Raw genomic sequence first — 20,165 nt, forward strand, 5'->3', positions numbered from 1 at the left:
TTGCAGTCCTTGAAGAGAGTCTTATTAATAACCTCAGGAATCTGGAGACCATTCCTCCCACCTTCCTGCCTACCTCTTAATTTGAAGTTTTCATCACAGAAAGTTTTTGTTATTTTTATTTTACCTCATTTTGGACACCATTGACTTTCTTCACAGAGACCCTCAAGTTCCACACAGGGCCTCCAAATCAATCTTGCACTACTTAAAATTAACAGCCTAGTTCAAATAATAAGCCTAGTTCAGCCTAACCCCAGCCCCTAACCGGTGACGTTTCCCTTAGCTTACAACTTGTAGTTTTAATTGATTTCAATCACTTCGATCCTTAGTTCTTTTTGAATTATTTTTGAAGATGCCTTAATTCATACCAAAAAAAACACATTTTGCAGAAAGGGAATACCAGGATGCAAGGATGCCAGCATTTTCTGGAAGGTGAAATCGCTCCGCTTTTGTATGTTTGTTTATTTTGTCTGCTGCGTCATTCTGAGGCTATATTTGAAGACTGAATATGTCATAATATTGCACCAAGGTTATGCCACTTCGTTGAGGCCTTTACCGATAATGATGCAGCTCCATGAGTTGCGACACAGATAGTGTCTTCATCTGCTATTCAAATGAATTCAACCCATGAGAATGCAGCGTGTTGCATTACATGAAGCAAAAGGTCATACAACATAAGATAACGGGCCCCTAATTTGAGATGCTTGCATATACTTATTGAGTCAAGAAAGCATGGGAGTGAAAATGGGAGCGGGAGTGAAAAGCTGTCTTTCCTCATTTATAAATGTTAAGATTAATTAGGAACATTGCTTAAGTGATGCAGTATGTCTAAATGAGCATCTTCTTACAGACCTGCTGGTTACAAGCTTCAGCTAATGAGAACCACAACGTGGAAGAATACAAAAGCTTGAGTTGACCAGGCTCTAATTAAAAATATATACTGTAAGATAAAAACAAGCTTCTGAAGTCATGGTCATTTCTTGCTTTTATGCCACTTTATTTAAAAGACTGTTGTTTAATTGGAAAGGTATTCCAATGTGTCCCAAACCAGTGCTGAAGTCAAGGAGGCATTGGTCGCCCTACATTACAACTCAAATATAGCTGTGCCAATTAAGGCCAACTCTCCTATGCTACATTAAGCATGAGAGACAAACCATTCTATATCACCATATTATTTATCTCTCAACGTGGGAGCGGGTGCAGACATAGTCATGGAAAAAAAAAAAATGAGACTGCCACGTTTTCTTCAAATTCTTGTTCTTTGGAATGCCTGGTACCACTACATGTGTGTCATGGGACTAACAGAAAAAAAACATGGAATGCCTAAAAACAGTTTGTTTTTTTTAACATGCAACTATAGCTATTGATATAAGAACTAAAGTAATGCTGGTTATTATCAAGAAAACCATCAGATTGGGTCAACACTGGCTCTGAATGAAGGCCTGTGATGGGCCACGAGAAGAGACCAAGAATCACGAGAATGGAGGCCAAATTGAAAAGGGAGAAATAAGTGATCGCAAAGAAGTAGGAAAAACAGAGTGGATGAGCAGTGAACCGATGAGGGATGCTAGTGGGTGACAGAAGGGGAGGGCTGGCAAGATAAAAGGAGAGCTTCCGTCAAACGGAAGCGGGACACTGTCCAGTAAAGACACCAGAGTGAGGGGGGGTGGTGTATGTGCGCGCGCGCATGTGCCCTGATCGTGTACTTTATGCCAAAGTAAGACGCATGCCGCGTGGATAAATTCACCCCTCTTTGCGATTTCATTCCATATTAAAGCCCACATGGACAAAATACGGTAAAATTCTGTGAATAACATGCCCCCGTGTATAATACTTCACCCCAAAATCATCCTTAAAAAGCATTTTTTTCCCCTCTTTACTTGTGTATAATATGGTCTCCTGATTTGCTGGTATGTTTTATTATCAGAGTATTCACTCTGATGGATGGATGGATGGATGGATGGATGGATGGATGGATGGATGGATGGATGGATGGATGGATGGATGGATAGATAGATAGATAGATAGATAGATAGATAGATAGATAGATAGATAGATAGATAGATAGATAGATAGATAGATAGATAGATAGATAGATAGATAGTGAAAAGCTCAAGCTCTCAGTCCCTCTCTTTCAATGGCTGTTGGCCTTGAAGTTTGCCTGCCAGCGCCGAGTGACACATTTGGCACAAAGACATGTTTGCTCTGAGTCCTCAAAACCAATGATGCAGTTCACTTTTATCCACACAGCTGTGCTTTTGCTTCCTCTTTAATGGCACAATTTAGTTGACCACATTCTTTCTGTCTTTTTTTTCCTCCCCCAGTAGCGCAGGCGTTTTAATGATAAGTGTGTTTTTCAGCCTGGTTTCACAGCACCCATGGAGGTGCTTCTCATTAAGAATACAGCCATTCACTACAAAACATAATGGGTCTCTCACACCTCTGTTTGCCTTTTACGAGTCTTGCTGGCGCTCTCTCGGCGACACGTGGTGTGTGGACAGGTTTTAGAGACAATATAGTCAACGCTGTCCACTTTCATCAGGCTGCTGTCGGAAAGGGGTATAACAGGAGTAAATTTCGGTCCCTTAATGTTCAATCTGCAGTAATTACAGAACCCCAAGGTAACTGTTTTTACCTTTTCTTCGGGAGAAATGTACAGGTACAGTTAAGGCGAGGTGAAGCCGATTTGTTTATGTAGCACATGACATACACAAGGTAAGTCAATGTACTAAATGTACAACATTTAAAAGCATTTACAAACAAAACTGTAAAATACATTTAAAAGGAAAGGGAAGAAATAAAGAGTAGCTTACTGAAGTCTGTTTTTTTATCCTTATAGGTGGAAAAAAGACAGTAAAGTGACTTAAGAAACTATGTTAAATACTAATTTACATTTGGTAAAATATTCATATCCTTAATCCAGGTAATGTCTCAAACTCTCAAAGAGTGATGCATGGTACACAAAACAATCACTAAGTGCAGTTCAGTTCTAACTTTTTTAACTTTTATATATAAAATGTTTATATTTTCTAGAAAAGAAAAAAAACATATTTTTTGTAGTATCTATTGAATATTTTTTCAAAATGAATGTGCAAACGATTTCATCTTAATCATTTAGGTATTTTTTCCATATTCAAACTTTCTGACAATGTTGAAACTGCATAATGTTACAGTGACTTACAGCAATTTGTAATGTACTTTTTTGGAGTAAAATCTTCTTATTTTTTATTCCCTTCACCTATGACATTATAGTATTTTAGTGTTGGACATTGTGGTTGTACTTGGAGAGTGGAAGTCTTTTTTGAGGCAGTATTTGGTTAAAAAAAAAAAAAGAGTTTGAGAAAGACCAGCCTAGTGTCATTTTAACATTCAGAATAACTACAGTATACAATTATGACATTGGCCACACCTTTACTGAATATTAGTTGATATATTTGACTGCTTTCTCTTGTTATTTCCAGCTACAAAATACTGATTCACTATACCACAACTCAAAATGTGGCCAGTTTTTGGAATACTTTCATCTAAACTGTATGGTTCCATGGTGAGTTAGCGGTTGTCATGTTTCAGTGACAGTCACGGGATCCTGGGTTCAAATCTCGACTTTGGTCCTCCTGTGTCGGCTGTCATGTTAGGTTCATTTAAGACTCTAAATTTACCACTGCTGGTAATGTGAGAGTGAATGGTTGTTTGTCTATAGATGCACTGCTATTGTCTAGTGATGGTGGCTATACTTCGCCTCTTCCCTGAAGTAAACTCTGATAGGCTCCTGCTCACCAGCGACCCTATAATGACAACAAGCGTTATAGAATATGTTCCCAAAATGTCAAAACCGAGCAGAACATTTGCAGATGGCACCTGAGAGGTGTAATGTTAGGTGTTTTGAATGCATTTAAGATAAGCATGTCTGGACAGTGTTCCTCATTAGGACACTGATTTAAAATTCTCTCCATTGATGGTTGTCGATATCAGTGCATAACAACCAGAAGAAACCTTCACTGATGAGGCAATTATTTGGCGAGTTGTGACCCGTTCGCTCTCTCTCTATTGACCCGTCTTCTCGCTCTCGCTTTCTGTCACACACATAGACTTTTTTTTCCCAGAAAATTAAATATTGCCTGCCGCAAGCTCAAGGCGAAGGGTCTTTGTGAATGCAAATTTTAAACATTTGGACCAAGTGTGCAAGGTATCACTTCTTATATCAAGAGCTCAGAAAATTTGAGGCATTCGTGTCCCTGGTGAAGCTACGTGTTGCATTTTACAATACAATACAATACAATTAGAGGGAAAACGTACTGTATGTTAAATAGGGAGTTAGGCAATCTTTTTATAGCTGAGGCGATCTTGATGGTGAGCAACGATTGTTTTTTTTCAGATCCTCACAGAGTTCTTTATGAAGAGGTGCCATGTTGAACTTTGAGTGACAGGTATGAGAAAGTGTGAGAGAGGCACACCAAATTTAAGTCACGAGCAGCCAATTCACACCTGAGACATTGTAATACTAACATGACACCAGGAAGAGAAAATGACAAGTTGCCAGCTGTTTAGACAATAATGGCTATATGTTGAGGTACTTACAGGGGAGAGTACATTTACACTGCTTTACAAGCAAATATTTACAAAATGTGAATGGCATACTCAATTTTTTTTAGATATCAAATATAATAAATATAAATAGTGCCTCTCTAGTGCCGGCATAATCCATGCAAACATACGCTTGAACCCAGGAGTTAGTTCCTGCGTCATTACAGTAGCCATCTGTCAGCAGGCACACCGCCTTGGCTATGTTTATGCGTACACATACACTGCACATCACGTGCCAAACAACTCACCCGTGACCCCACTGACCCCTCCTGACGCACAGCGGGCCACCAGGGTTCTGCATGATGCTTTACATTCAATCCATAACGGAAGTGAAAGATTTTCACTGTCTCGGTTTTTTCTCCCCCCCCCCTCCATCTCTGGCCACATAATAGTGGCGCTCATCTGCCAAACACTGATGTCATTGTCCAACAGCGCATGAGATGAAATGATGAACATTTAAGGCATAATCCCACAGTTTAATCCTAACTCCTCTGATGTGCCTACACTGAGAGACGATTTGTTTGGCTGTGTAACATGCAAGTTTTGGACTGGGATGGAGCGCACATTTGGGCTTCAATCAGCTTCCAATGGTGATCTCACATGAAAGATGTTTTCGTTCTCAGTGAGCGAGCGAGTGTGGTATTGGTGAGCGGAGCAGGGAGGGCTGGCAGTCAGAAAGGAGCAAAGTAATTCTCCCCAGCAAAGCGCAGACGGTCGTGCTCGTGTCGGAGCTGCAGTTACATCCCCCTCTTTTCTCCTTTGCTCTCTAGACTGCTGGCATTTTCTGCTCATCGTCTGTTGCCCTCTCGAGTCCAGACGGATCCACTGGTCCCATTTTGGATAGTTCGGCTGCAAACGTGCGCCCCCACACTTCTCCAGAGCCGCCACAACTCAAGGTAGGAACTCACTGGTGCGTGATGTACGCCTGACATGCCAAGTGAAAGCATAAAAGAAAGGTTTTGTCATGATCATGCCGCCGATGATGAGGGTGGTGGCGGTGCGTGTGTGAGTAGTTGCGCATGGTAAAATCTGATATAAACGAACTTGTTGATTTGCATGTCGTTTACGTCATGCAAAAGATAGTCCTAAAGTGTAACTATAGTTTTTTTTGCGCTTGTATTGATTATCAAACACCTTTCCTTTTGCATGGTGGATGGAGAGTAAAACAGTCCTTTATGGCTCTGTTGACTTTTGAGCGCTTTACTTGCTCCATCCTGAGATCTGTTGACTGAAGGCTTATGTGGAATCAAGGCAGATGCTCAGGGGTTTTAAGTGCCCATTTGAAATAACTGCAAGCAGCCAGCTCAGATTGCTGATAGGAAAAGAGAAGGAGGGGCTTGTTAATCTACATGCTCTAAAGTATGATGTGTGCATTAAGCGCCGTCGGCAACATTTCTAATTGCAGTGATTTGAAATCATCATGATTGTTCAGTCAGTGAGCATTTTATCATTTTATATACATTTAAGAAATGATCTGAAGAACGCGTGCGCGTCAGATATTGTATCAACAGCTGGGAAAGTATAAGGATTGGCCAGGAATAAGTGAGTGTGGATGTTCACCTATTAATGTCATCTATGTAGTCACTGCCCCCTGGTTTGCAGGGGCAGTATTTTACAATTGAAATCATCTCCAGGGAGCTCGTGTAGAGTTTGTAGAAAGGATTCAGCCGAAAGGGGAAAAGGCTTTCAAACCAGGTGTGTGTTCTCTTCCTTTTACTTGTGTTCACTTTTTAATGGTTTGAAAAAAAAAAAAGGCTGTGCTTTTTATACTTTTTATGTTCCATGCACGCAGAGGGGATTCAAGTTATGCAGACTGCATATACTAAATTACTGCCAACTATGTCGATGTAGTCCTTTGTTGCTTTGAGAGATGCAGCACAGGTTATAACCTACATCTGCAGTTGCACACATTTTTTCCTCCAAATTTTGGAATTACTTGGTCTTCAGATTTATGATGATGTATGACTATATGAGTATAAAACAAATCGTTAACTGAATACCTCTGCAATAGTGATAATTTTAAAAAAATGCATTTTTCTGCAAAATGTTTTTACACAACTGTATTTAGACTGTACAAGTGTACCTAATGAAACATCTAATTAGTTTATAGATACACAGGAATCAATCATCTTTTATGATTTTGTCAGGTAGTTTTCTCTTGTGACGAATGTTAAAGAATTCAATTTCGATCATGTTTGGTAGGAAAGTTAAGCCGTAGGCCAAGAGCTGTATTTTGGTGCAGATATGCATGCAGGTGTGAGGCTCGCTTTTTATTTGCTTCCCATTCTGCAGCATTGAACTCGTGACCTTGCTGAATGAAAAACCGGCTTCAGCGTGTATTTCACGGCCATCCATTCATATGCGAATTTTCTGCAGATATATATTTTCAACGATTTCTCCCTTTTGCCATGTAAGTTGCTTTAAAAAAAAAAAACCTCATTAAAGTAGCTGCCTCTTTTCTATGTTGTTTTCATTTATCTGATTTGTTTTGTTCTCTCGGTTTAAGGATGTCCTTCATGATTGAAAACCGGGAAACATAAGCATGGTGTAATCATTATACTGGTATCGCTCAGCTCGCTTTTACAGAACCTTATTGTAGTGTGATCAAGGGTTCTTTTATTAAACATATAAAATATAAACCTTAAAAAGATAGAACACATGAACATTATTATCACTTAAATTATTCAATGCAGGATCAGGACAGTGCCGCATATCTGGTTCTGGCCAAGCAGATAAATAACATTAGAGCAGATTTATGATTTCATCAATAGGAGATTTAACAGCAAGCTGTGTGTATGGTGCACTATAGACATCAATATCTCATTATAGTGTAATGCGGCACAAAAGCAGTAAGGGAAGCCCTCTGATTTTTGGTGTGCCAAAATGTTAATATTTCCCGTCGCTATGCTATTGAGAAGACGGTCCAGTTGAATCTACTACTTAGCGAGCGGAATATGAGTAAACAAACAACTTGCTTTTTTTCACACACTCATGTTAGATAAGTGTCTGCTTTAGGATACGCTGAAAACACAGCATATGTTTCCCCCTAACTTAATTTGGTGCCGGAGGTTCCTTATGTCCATGTTCATTTTATGCCTCCTTGCATCTCATCTGCGCCCCCCCCCCCCCTCATCCAGCTGAGTCCCTTGTACATCACCCTACCTCTCATCTTTTCTATCTGAAACCACCCAACAGTTTTTTTCTTCTGTGCAAACTAACATTACTAAGCATTTAGCGAAGGAATATGAGAGTATTAACCAGCAGTTTTTTTGTTTTTTTTTTCAGTGTGCAGCAGGTAGACAGAGATTCAAATTGCCAAGAGAGATCATACAGAACACAAAAATTAACCACGTTGCTAAAATAGAAGTACACCTGACACAGAAGCGAGAACTTGAGAGCGAGCAGAGCATCGGTTTGCTGTGGAGAGCAAAAGATCGAAGTAGAAGAGCACAGATGACCAAACTGAATGGACATACCGCAAAATATTAAAAGTTACAAACAAACATGGTGATGATGATGACACCTGGCTGGTTTTATTGTAGGTTCCTGGGAAGCGTTGTGGATTGTGGCACAGTTTATCAGTGATGCTAGCAGATGATATCCACCCACTGGCCAACTGATTCTTAATCATCACTTTGTTTCCATTCAAAGGCTAAGCCATGCTTAAATTGGCATGTGTGCAAGACCGCAGTTTTTTGTGGGGACTGCATTTTACACACACATTCTGGAAAAAGAAAGATACAGTACTACATACTGTGCAGCAATCCCATCTCTAAAATAGCTGTAAAAAGAGTCTTATACTGTATGCAAGCTAAATAAGGTTGAGTGATATACAAAATATGACTGTTAATGACATGCTTTGCATTTAGTCCTAAAAAAATCTGTTAATGACATGCTTTGCATTTAGTCCTAAAAAAATCACTCAAATGAAAGAAGAGACACTAGTGATGGGGCAATACCAGATATATGTATCGGGCCAATATCTGCCTTATTTCAACGTATTGAGTTCTCACGTAGGCTTCCGATACCCAAACCTGTCAAGTCATATGCTTTTAATTTGTAGAGGTAGAAACTCCTCTTCAAACATGTACGTCGTACATCGCGAATCTGTACGGCCAATGTTAATTTTATAATGTTTACTTTTTTTTTTAATGGCACCATTTTTTTTGTTTTAATGGAGTTGCGACCGCCATTTGCAAACTGTCGTCTGCTCGCCCTCATGAGATTCTCGTGCCTCGCGATATCCTCGCATGAGTTTGATTCCGTCGACTAAAGCTGATTTCCGATCAGACAGCAGCCATTCGAATATAATGTTTAAAGTCCACGATTATATACAGATATGTACAGGCAAATTACAACTTTCGTGAGATTCAGCAACCCCGGGGTTGCCAGGTATGATACCAGTCACCGATACCAATCACTGGCGCCCTCTTGTGGCCATTCTACTATTAGTTAGTTAATGACAATGGCTGAGAGCATGTTTTTCGGATTTTAACTGCATTCATGTCAACTCTATCAAATGCCCAACGAGATGCAATTTCTGTCAGTATATGAGTTTACAACATTATATTAATGCTGACTGAAGTAGTGTGTTGCTCCCAAATATATACATATTTACACAATTATCCACACTTCTGCATGGCTGACAGTGTTTTTCGCTTTTGAATTCAATCCATGTCCGTCCTCTCTTATGCTCATTAAGATGCAATTTATACAAGTAAATGTATGCTTGTAATGTTTACATTAATGCTTGCAGTGCATTAGTAGTGTGTTGCTACCAATATTTCTATGTTTATTTGCTAACTCAATTTGGGTGGTATGATGACTTTCTCCATTATGGTATTTCATACATAAATATTTGACACATTTACCTTCTATCATCGACTGAGAAAAATAGAACGCTATTATTCAGTGCATTAAAGTGGAAGTCAACCCCAAAATTTCTTTTACCTGGAGTGGAGGAGTTCAAGTATCTTGGTTCGCGAGTGAGGGTAGGATGGAACGGGAGATCGCCAGGCGGACCGGTGCAGCATCTGCTGTGATACGGACTCTGTGTCGGTCTGTCGCGGTGAAGAAGCAGCTGAGCCGAAAGGCTTTACCGGTCGATCTACGTTCCGACCCTCACCTATGGTCATGAGCTGTGGGTCATGACCGAAAGAACAAGATGTCTCCCGGCTTGCCTGGGAACGCCTTGGGATCCCTCCGGAAGAGCTTGAAGACGTGGCTGGGGAGAGGGAAGTCTGGGCTTCCCTGATGAAGCTGCTGCTACGGCGACCCGACCTTGGATAAGCGGCAGATAATGGATGGATGGGTGGATGAGCCCTGAGCAGCTGTGGTGTCATTTTCAGTCAACGCACGTGACAAAATGGCCGCCCCTGCAGATGGCTAAAAACGCGTGGATTTCTTATATTCCACAAACGTAATATTAATCAGAATGCCTTGTTTCAACTAAGTGGGCCTGCATTAAACATATTCTGGAAAAAAATATTTTTGGGTTGACTTTCTCTTTAAAGATCTCTATCCCTTACACTGGGTACTCATAAAGACACCACCACAACTTGGAAAGGAAGATGCTAAACTCATGAATTCTTCATGAATTCTTGTGTTTCGCATTTGTATACATAGTGTATTCAGGCAGCCACGGTTTACCCAACCTCCCTTGTCCTGGAATTGTGCTATACTGCTCACACGTCCACAGTCCGTTTCTTTTTATGCAAACCAGTGTTTTCGTCTCAGAGTGATTGGGAAGCAATGAAATAACCAAACGTAATTTTTTTTTGGAACACATGGATGGCTTCATTTATTGATTTTTTTCTTTCAGGCACATGAAATCATAATAGCCTTTGTGATGTCTCTGTCGGACTAATACAACATTATATAATTCTCAATGAACATATTCATTGTCTTCAGTTCAAATGTTCACTCAGTCCTGTAGTTGAAAAGCCAATTTCTAAAAAAAAAAAAAAAAAAAAAGCATGCAAGCAAAAGGAAAAGAAAGGAAAGAAACAAAGCTGTCTTTCCTGACCTTTTTGACTACAGACTTCCTCCAAAGTGGCGGGTGGGAAGCATCTTAATCATTCACATAAAAGATGTGTTGTTCTTCACTTTTTGTAAGGTACTGAATTAACCAGAATTCAAGGCATTGTGAATACATACAGTGGGGAGAAGCTATGAATTAGTTATGAGTCACCCTATCCTTATTCCTCTGTAGTATCACAGGAGCAAGAGGAATGATTAGAAGTCCAGTACAGGGAATCAATTGGAGAGAATTAAAAGAGCAACAAAGAGAAAAGGACTTAATCACTGAAATGCCGTCTATCATTTTTCTGGTGACTACTTTTAGTCTTTTTTTTTTATCTGTATCTCTCTGCCGTGCCTTGTTTCTGTCTTCGTGTTCTCCCATTTTCATCTTATTTAACCGCAGTATTTGTTGTGTAAATGTATAGTTCATTATATGGTATCCATATGAAAGAAAAAAACAGGTGTAGAAATAGAGTGGCCTATTGTTTCTCAAATTGCTCTGTGGAGGTCCAACTGACTCCATTGGGTCCAATTTCCCGTGTTGTGTCTCTTGGGGTTCCTTCTCATGCTGGCCCAAAAATGCCAGCAAGCGAAAATGGTGCAACATTTGGCACAGCACTCCGAGAACACATAATCTGGAAATTCATAATAAAATAACAAACCCCATGACACACCATACCTGAGTACAGAAATGTCGCCTTCATCGCAGGGGCTACATTCCAGATTATATCTGCTATAAGTGAAATCCCCGATATAGAAATACCCTATTTAAATACTCTCGAAGCATGTTTTATAGCATTTACAGCACTTCTTGTTTAAGGACTTAAATCATACTTTTAAAAATAATACAAACACATTTAAAAAACAGTATGCAGAGTATTCCCACACTAACAAATTTACCATCACACAATATACTGTACCAGAGCTGAGCATTCTGTGTATGTGACAGACAGGTTCGTCTATCCATCATTGACGGACACCCGATTTGCTGACGGTAGACGATTGACGGGAACATTTTTAAAATAGACGGTCTAAACATCCTTGGAACCCCTTTATTTAATCCGTCATTCGTCTGTAGGTCGTCATTAGTCTATTTTTCGTGGTGTGGAACAATAGTCAGTTGTAGTTGCCTTTCATGCCGCAGTAATTCTTCCTCTCTTTCTGTTTAACTATCGGTCAGCAGGGTGGGGGGGGGGCTAGTTTAGTGAATGAATCGCCGACGGAAGCCCGTTTAAAATTAGAAGCGGACCGGCTGATAGACGGGTACTAATTTTTTCCTCCCAGAAAAAAAAGGCGACTGATAGACGACGGAAGGGTACCCACGCTGCAGACGGATGATGAATAACGGATGCTCAATTTTTAGTCAAATGCACAGCTCTGCAATATACATCAATAATCATGCCCAAAGATGTACATTATAAAAAAAAACATTCACACATTGGTTGTGCTGAAACACTTCCTGTTTCATTCTTCTTCTTTCCATTTTACAAACTCAAACTAAATAACACCATTTTATGGTCAATAGTGGAGTTACACCCACTATAAAAGAGAGACCAAAACAGAGTTGTCCATGCAAAAAAAAATATGTGAAATAGATGGACCACAAACCTGGAACCCAAAATTTGGGTTTATTGTATTGTCCTACTTATTACATTGTAAATGGAAAAAAAGAGGTCAGGGTAATTACAATTTATGTGTCATTGCATCATTACCTGAATAGTGGACAGTTTATTGTTTGGCACTTCATCATTATTATGTGCTCAGCCCAAGCCGTGAGCTCTTACGTAATGCCCCAAGCTGTTGGAATGATGGATCCAACATGGCACTGGCTTATCAATCCCTCAAGTGCGGCTCACCATCAGAGCATGACTAAGGATGGCAAAAAAAACCTTCAGGAATCTGTCCCCGCTGCTTTGACAAATATGGCCAACGTGTTTTTTCAGTTAAATGTCATGACTAAATGGGGTGATTAAACTTATAAGCGAGGGCAATTTTTATTATTGTTTGATCAGGTAACACTAAATAAATGTCAAGCGACTCCACTTAATCCACTTTAAAGCATGGACGGGTTTAATGGACAGCAATGCAATCTCTTTAATGATTCTATTTCAAGGAGAAAATAGGAAATAGTAAAGTTCTGGGCTAAAAAAGGGTCTGTTGAAATGATCTAAATGAGATGAGAGGAGAAAAGGAATAACAACAACAGGTCTGAACTGGTCTGTATTTATCGGCTGTGCGGGTCTTAAAGGACTTTCTATGCTCACATTATGCAAACCAAGATGCTATGCTAGCAATGAATGATGACTGCTCTGTAGGTGCTCTCTTTCTCATCGTGCCTCGCTCTCAGGATGGATGAGTTTAATACTTAAGTGCTTCACAACAAAGGCAGTTTTCCTCGCCATGATCCATTTTTCACTCTGGCTAACTCGAGAAATAAGACTAAGGGCTTCTTGCGCTCTTGTCCATCTCTAAACCAATTGCTTAACTTGGCCTTTGGCTTTTTTTTTTTCTTTTTTTTTTAACTTTTCAACCCTCTCTCTTCGCTGTGCTGCGGAGAGGCTTCTCATTAATGGATGAACGGATCGGCTCTTCTACAAAAGACAAGAACATGGTGAGAGGTATTGACAAGAATGGATGATGCGGTTTCAACCACTCTTTCACTGACTAGCAATCCAAATAATCACACACGCAATCTCTGAGCTATACAGCTTAGAGGTTGAACAGACTAGTCAACGCGCAATGATTATAGCTTAGTCGATTGATTAATCGGCAATCATGTGTTGCATGGTCATTAGCCAAATACAGAGGTCTATCTTCAACTATAATAAAAGCACTAGTGTGTTCACAGGTGTGTAAACGTATGGAGAATTGAAACTATTGAATGAAAACATACTTATGGTACCAAGGCTGTTACAACCGCTCCATTTTCTAAAACCAAAAACTATGAATATCTAGAAATCGATCCATGTGATCCATGTCAACTCGACCACAAAGAAACTTGTTTTTGTCAAAATGTTAAAAAATATACACCATAATCCAGTACCTTCTGGCCTACCTGCTATTCTTTGCTCTAATTTATTTTCAACCAATTGGATGAATGAGCACCTAGCATTTGTTGATTCATGTGAAGTAACGGACACCTAATGGCTAATCTGCTCTGTTATTATTTTGTGGGGTGGATCAGAGAACTTAACAAGGCCGTGGCGTGAACAAGATGCCGAGAAAGGCAGCTAAATTGGAGAAAAAGCTGGAGCATGCTCTGCTTTTGCTCTGACCTGGTTCCAGTTAATCCGCCCACTTTCCACAATGAACATTACCTCCACACTGTATTTATAGAGCCATTTGCTGTGTGTTTTTCTGTCTAAGCCTGCCTGTATGGATTTCTTACAGTATTTTCAAGTAGTATTTGTCCAGGGACTCTGAAAGCAGGTTATCGTCAATTCTAACAAATTAGATTAGATTAGTACAGTTTTCACAGGACATCGCAACTCATTAGCATGTCTGCAAAGGAAAATAGCTCCCCACGAACATTCAGTCGATGCTGACTGACTGCATGCGTCTCAATCAAATGTGTTTCAGTCATCACGCTTGGCTGTTTTAGATTTTGATTTGATTTTAGACAGTTTGAGAAAAGGCAAATAAACACAATCTTACAGTAGACACTGTGGGGCATTCAGAAAATGGCCATAAAAATAGCTGCCACACTTCATTCATTTTGGAGTGTCATTGGGGATATTTGTTCATCCTCCAGATTTGTGAGGTCAAAGACGGCCCGGCCCGCCTCACAATCTGTTCTAGTTCATCCCAAAGGTTTTGTCTTAGAATAGAATGGTGAAAGATGTCTTTCTATGGGTCAAGCCCAACCCTTGATTTATTAATGAATTGATCAATAGGCATCTCATTACTTTTATCCATGCAATATAGTGTAAGTTTATAATACTTTTATGGGTCAGGGATAAAACTAGAAACACTATGAGTGCATATGGACATCCAACTCCTCGAGGAATTGGTTCTGGCAAATTTCCATTTCAAGATGCAAGGCCATCATTATTTAATGAGCAGAATTCTTCCCCTCTCCCAAAGATGGTAGCCCTGCAGTGATTTCAAGCTCCACAGGTATACAGTACTGGATGCTATAAGGTGTGAGCCATATACGCTACAGTGTACACTTTCTAAAAATAGAACAGGCCCTAACAGTCCTCTACTCAGCTTCACTGCCGAGACCTCTGTTCAAATGGTCCTCAGCCTCACGACTCCTGTCCAAAACTTTAATAAATGCCGCTTTCTCCTCCTCATTGCTTTTCTTTTTTTTTTTCTATCTGTCACCAGAGAAGGTTAGTTCTCAATCATTCTGAATACTGTATTTCCAAAAAAGAACAACTATGACTTCTCCTGGCTTGGGTTGATCAACTTCCAGGGAACAGTTCTCACTTTGATTCCTTTCTGCCCTTTACGTTTGTCTGGCATTCTTCTTTTTCTTGGTTGTCATCATCTCAATCTTATTCTCCCCTCTGATCACACCTCATCGTCTGATGCCACAGCTCATTCGTCATCGCTCTCTACTGTGGTATTTCTCTTTCTGCTTCTCACTTGATCGCAAAGCTCGCCGCTTGCTCCATCACACCTGCACCTGTTAAACTGAATTTAGTCTATTGTTAAAAAAAAAAAAAAAAAAAAAGCAATGTTCATTTTTCTTCCTGCTGACGTCCATTGTTCATTGTACAGGTCAAAACACAATTTAATGTAACACATTAGCCACATGAGAATCTGAAACTCAAGTGATAAACCCACATTTTAAGAAGGATTGCTGATATTGTGTCCTGAATGCATTTTTCTTTTTCTTTGAAGCTGTAGGCTCTCCTTGTCTCTTATCATTTGCCTCACACACCTTTTCACACGAAGCTCTCCAAAGATGTTTGTTTTTTGTTTTTTTTTACTCATATTTGCTAGTTTGTGGGCTTACTTTTTTTATGATGAGCGGCATGACTACTGAGGCACACGGCTCTGAGTTTTGCAGTAAAACTTCTTCGGACTCTGATGAGCAATAAAAGTATTTTTTGTTCACTCTCTATGCAGTCCAGTAACAAATGTGCTCTGGACCGGTACCAATCTGCGGCCCAGTTGTTAACAAGTCACGCTGTGCAGGGGATCCCAATGTTGTGGCTAATGCGGGTATATTTAATCCAAAATCTCAATGATCACGTTCACAAAGGCTTCCAAGAAATGTACGCTGTTAACATTGCGTTCAATAAAGGTGCACTCCCAACAGTAAATGAGCGCACACATCATTGAAGACTCAAAGGCATTTCTCTTCCCTATGAATCATTTATGTGGGGCGCAGGCTCTATTTTATCGCCGTCGTTCCGCACTTACAGTTTATTTCATCTCAGACATATGATTGCTCATCCTTTCACAAGTCCTAATTGTTGCCTACATGTGAAATCTCCTCTCCAATATTCCAGAAATCCAAAGAATTAAGACCTATGGTCTGTTATTCCAAGAATACCTTTCTTCTATGAGCTAGTCATCCTCTTCCTCTGATTGTGATAACATGTTCAAGTCAGAAGTTATTTGTAATACAATGCAGGTAGAGACATTTGAAGTGAGATTCTATTGCATGACATTCACGGTTAATATTTCATAGTATACTACTCAACGGCATGCTACTCAGGAGGAGCCCAGCTTGGTGCCTGCAGGCTAATTCCATCAGGGTGACACGCACTGTGTCCCTCCTTAACATGTTAGTCTATTTGTTGCATGCCTATTGTGTAAATGAGTCTTAAGGAACAATACACTCCGAGCATACACTGGGATTACACTGTGTACTATTGAAATGTAATTCCATTTTTAGCGAACTGTGCGGTGTGAGCATATCCTGAGCGCTGCAGTCGTTTATTCCGTAGAAAGCAGCATAATGGATTCGCTGAAATGATGTAATTCACTTATATGAGATCAGATGCATGTGCATTTACAGTACATGTTGCGCCAACATATTCACATTCAAGACTCTGAGGAGAGGTTATTGAGGCAAAACAGAGATTGGAGAGTTTACACTCTAAAAATATGTGTGTGTGTCTAAAAAGGACCAATCCACTAATTGGGTCAATTTGACTCACCTTTTTGTGTTGTTTTGTACAAAACATTCCATTTTGGGGGGGTCAAACAAAGCTGGGTTAAATTGACCCAAGAAGTGGATCGGACCATTTTTGACCCCAAATGGTGTTATTTTTAACTTAACTGTTTTTGGAGTGTAGAATTTACAGTAGTAATTCCTGTGACTTGTGTGTGTGCCTGTGAGGTGGATATGTTATTCCCTTGTTCTCATCCTCCTAACATATCTTTCGCTTTCTTTATGATCCTTTTTTTTTTTGGTCTTCACTTAACCTTCTCATGCTCCGCTTTTCTCACTCTAACTTTCCCACGAGACCAGATGTCCTAATTTACTTCTTAAGACTTGAGCGGCATCACCCATGCAGTCAAGGGAGTGGGTGCACAGTAGAAGTGCACACAACACACTATAAGGAGCCCAAGGTGGTTTCTACATTATCCTTGATATTGCTTGTGCAGATGGGACTCAAACAACTGCCTCAGTCAGACAATGTAAAGCCTGAGTGCAGCTGTGTCCTTTTACACTTACAAACTCTCTGAAAGAATTAAAAGAAAAAAAAAAGCCACTCAGCCTTCATACAAATTGAAATTGGGCAATTGAAACCCAATTTCCAGGTAATGTGCATAAATAGCTGTGTGTAATAGTATGACATTGAACACAAAAACCAGAAGGAAAGAAAGGTTATGATAATGATGAAAATATTGACAAAAATAATATTGAACTAAACCGTGGTTAACTATTATATATTTTCTTATTGTTATATATTATACTGTACATCACCATAAATATACTGCAAATGTTGTTATTTAATATTTATATAATAATTTTGTAATTATTTTAATAATGTTGTGTTTTAAGTCAAACACAAAAAAATGATTAAGTATTTGTGCTAATATGGAATTTCCAAAATACAAATAGTTGACACAAAATAATAGTCTACTGTAGTTTTTAGGTGCATATTAAAGGTTTAATTGTTTTCTTTGGTCACTCTACAAAGTCAAAGTGCTTATCAGAGGCTCTGAGTACACGTGAATGGGGCGGCACCGTGGTCAGTCAAGAAGTCAAAGTGAGATAATGAGCTGAAACATTGAGAGACTTAAGTAACAAGTAATATGTGAACGGATCGGCTCTTCCACAAAAGACAAGAACTGATCCAGTATGCTGTACTACTGCAAATTGCTCTAGAAAAAAAAAAAATATATATATGTCCTGGCGTCGGGCCAAAATGTAATATTTTTTCAAAAATCTATATTATTGGTATGTCCACATGCGTGGGTGTTACTTATACACATTATTGTCCAATCTGAAGTGCTTGAAATGGCTTGCTCTCTTTCACGATGCAATGCTGATAACTGAGCAAAGTTGTTAGTTTTGGGGTCTCCTGAAAAGTGACTTCACCTAACTGCTGAATGTCAAATATTTGCTTAAGCTTTAAAACGGTGGGTGTGGCTGACAGACGTAACGTTGAAGTGCTTTAATGTAAACCATTTAATTTGTGACCCCCGTGAGGATAAGCGGTTTGGATAACGGATGGACGGACGGATGAATGCTGCAAAGCCTTTGTGCGTCTATGCACAATAATGACAAGAACGCAGCACTTTCCACATTTCTTCATTTCAGCACATCCCCTGAATTTTTAACTGAGATCTCAAGCTCTCATTCTTTGCAAGAAGTGCGCGTGTCCGAGTAGACAGGAGGAATTTTATTCAGTGGTTTTATATTTTCATGGGCAACATGCTCGTGACTGCCTTTTTTCTGCAACAGCAATTTTGCGTATATACTGTAGGTTCATTTTTCAGCAGCTACATGCATGAGTGAACCGTGAAATATATGTTTTTTAATCAGCTGTGAAGAACACATAAATGCAATAGAGAACTCAAAGTAATAACAGCAGCATTGCATTTTATTGAAGCTGGAATTTGAGAGGCGTTATTGTATTTGCTGTCTGGAGATGAAAAAGAAACAATGACTGAATACATTTCAGGAATGTTGCAGAATGGCAATGATGCCTTTCACGATTGACTGTCAGCAGATCTCCATAGCTTTATTTGTGATATAAAATGCAAAAGGCTTGGCTAAAGGAAAGAACATGGAACTGAAATGCTTTGTATATTTATCTCATAACAGAACTGTACGCAAACAAACTTAAAATAGTAACAAATGATTGGAAATTAATTGTAATTATTCTGTTGAGCTAAGCAGCAGCACTATGTGTATGCTTTTACTTTCTTCATATTTTACTTTCGTCATATCTTTTCCTGACATGACTGGTTCAGTACTAGAATGTTGACATCATAGAAATGGCATCTATAGAAGGTAACACATTAATTTCCACTTTCATAATGTATTCAAGATCCGCATTTGCACATTATTTCCTCGCATTTGGGACAAACATGAAATCTGTCCACTGCAGTACAACATGCATCTTGCAAAAAAAAAAAAAAAAAAAAGACGAGCAAAGCATAACCTCATGACAGGCTGAGTGACGCGAAAGCTACAGAAATTAAAGTCCCTGTAATAGGAAAATAAATATCCCAATCTTATAATGTAATCTGTATTCATCTTTCTTCTATATTTGACCACAACACAGAGAAAATTGTTGTTAACGACCCCGCCAAATTTGAATGATTAGAAAAAATTGCAACATCGAAGCCCCAGTCCACACGCTGGCTGTTACTTCAGACTTCTTCATTCCCCTTGCTATTCCGCCTTCACTGCATGTGGGCGCGCACTGTCTCATGACAATAATGCGCTCTAACCCGGTCATAACGGCGCACTAACGTAAGAATGCGTGACTTTTCGGGGTGTGGGTATAGCTAGCTTGCTAACTGCACATCGCAATTGCACCAGATAACAGCTGAAATGAGCAAAGGCACCCCACTTTTTATATAGCGGATGAGGTGCAACTAATGCCGGACTACAAATGCGTAACATGGCGTCGTTTTAATCACAGCCAAAAAATCAAGAAGAGTGAAAGGCTAACCATTTAATGCCATACCGAATCCCCACAAGTGAATGCACGTTTTCAGCAATTATTTTCAAACAAATCCCTCAATTATCTTTTCAGTGTCTTTAAAAAAATGATATCTTACTTTTGTATTAAATGTCTTTCTCGCCCAAAAATCTGTTTTCCTATGAAGAAGGCCATTCACTGCCTGTGTCTCTGGTCTTGGCTTTTCTATTCTTTTTGTCAAAAAGAGCACACATTCAATCCTAGACATTGCACGGTTCAGCATAAATTCTTGACAGGCATGTTCAGCCTTACATTTATTTATTTTTGTCCAGGTAGAGAAAAGCACTCTTGCAGTCCTGCAGAGGCTGACTCACCTAATGAGGGAACTGAAACCTGAGTAAAGACAATAGCTAGAGAAACGGAGGATTGTATTCTACTAGAACTGTGTAAAAAAAAAAAAACATATGCATCCATTATTTGTCAGTATATGTGCAGGTTGTG

The 20,165-nt window shown here is 39.5% G+C and overlaps 1 protein-coding gene across 4 annotated transcripts in view; it reads left to right on the top strand.

Annotated features, from left to right (window-relative positions):
* camkvl (CaM kinase-like vesicle-associated, like) overlaps positions 1–20,165 on the top strand; it is a 43,096-nt gene that overhangs the window by 1,237 nt on the left and 21,694 nt on the right. Inside the window, exons 1-2 of one of the 4 annotated variants that reach the window (XM_086049273.1) lie at positions 5,047–5,267; positions 5,352–5,477. The gene's annotated coding sequence lies outside the window, so the exon portion shown is untranslated. Of the gene's footprint in view, positions 1–5,046; positions 5,268–5,351; positions 5,478–5,999; positions 6,124–6,173; positions 6,277–20,165 lie in introns of those variants that run through there. The other 3 variants (XM_086049535.1, XM_086049451.1, XM_086049362.1) reach the window with 3 other exon arrangements.

This window comes from Filicampus tigris, chromosome 1 (genome assembly GCF_054856515.1).
Source record: "Filicampus tigris isolate MCC_2025a chromosome 1, RoL_Ftig_1.0, whole genome shotgun sequence".
Lineage (NCBI taxonomy): Eukaryota > Metazoa > Chordata > Actinopteri > Syngnathiformes > Syngnathidae > Filicampus > Filicampus tigris.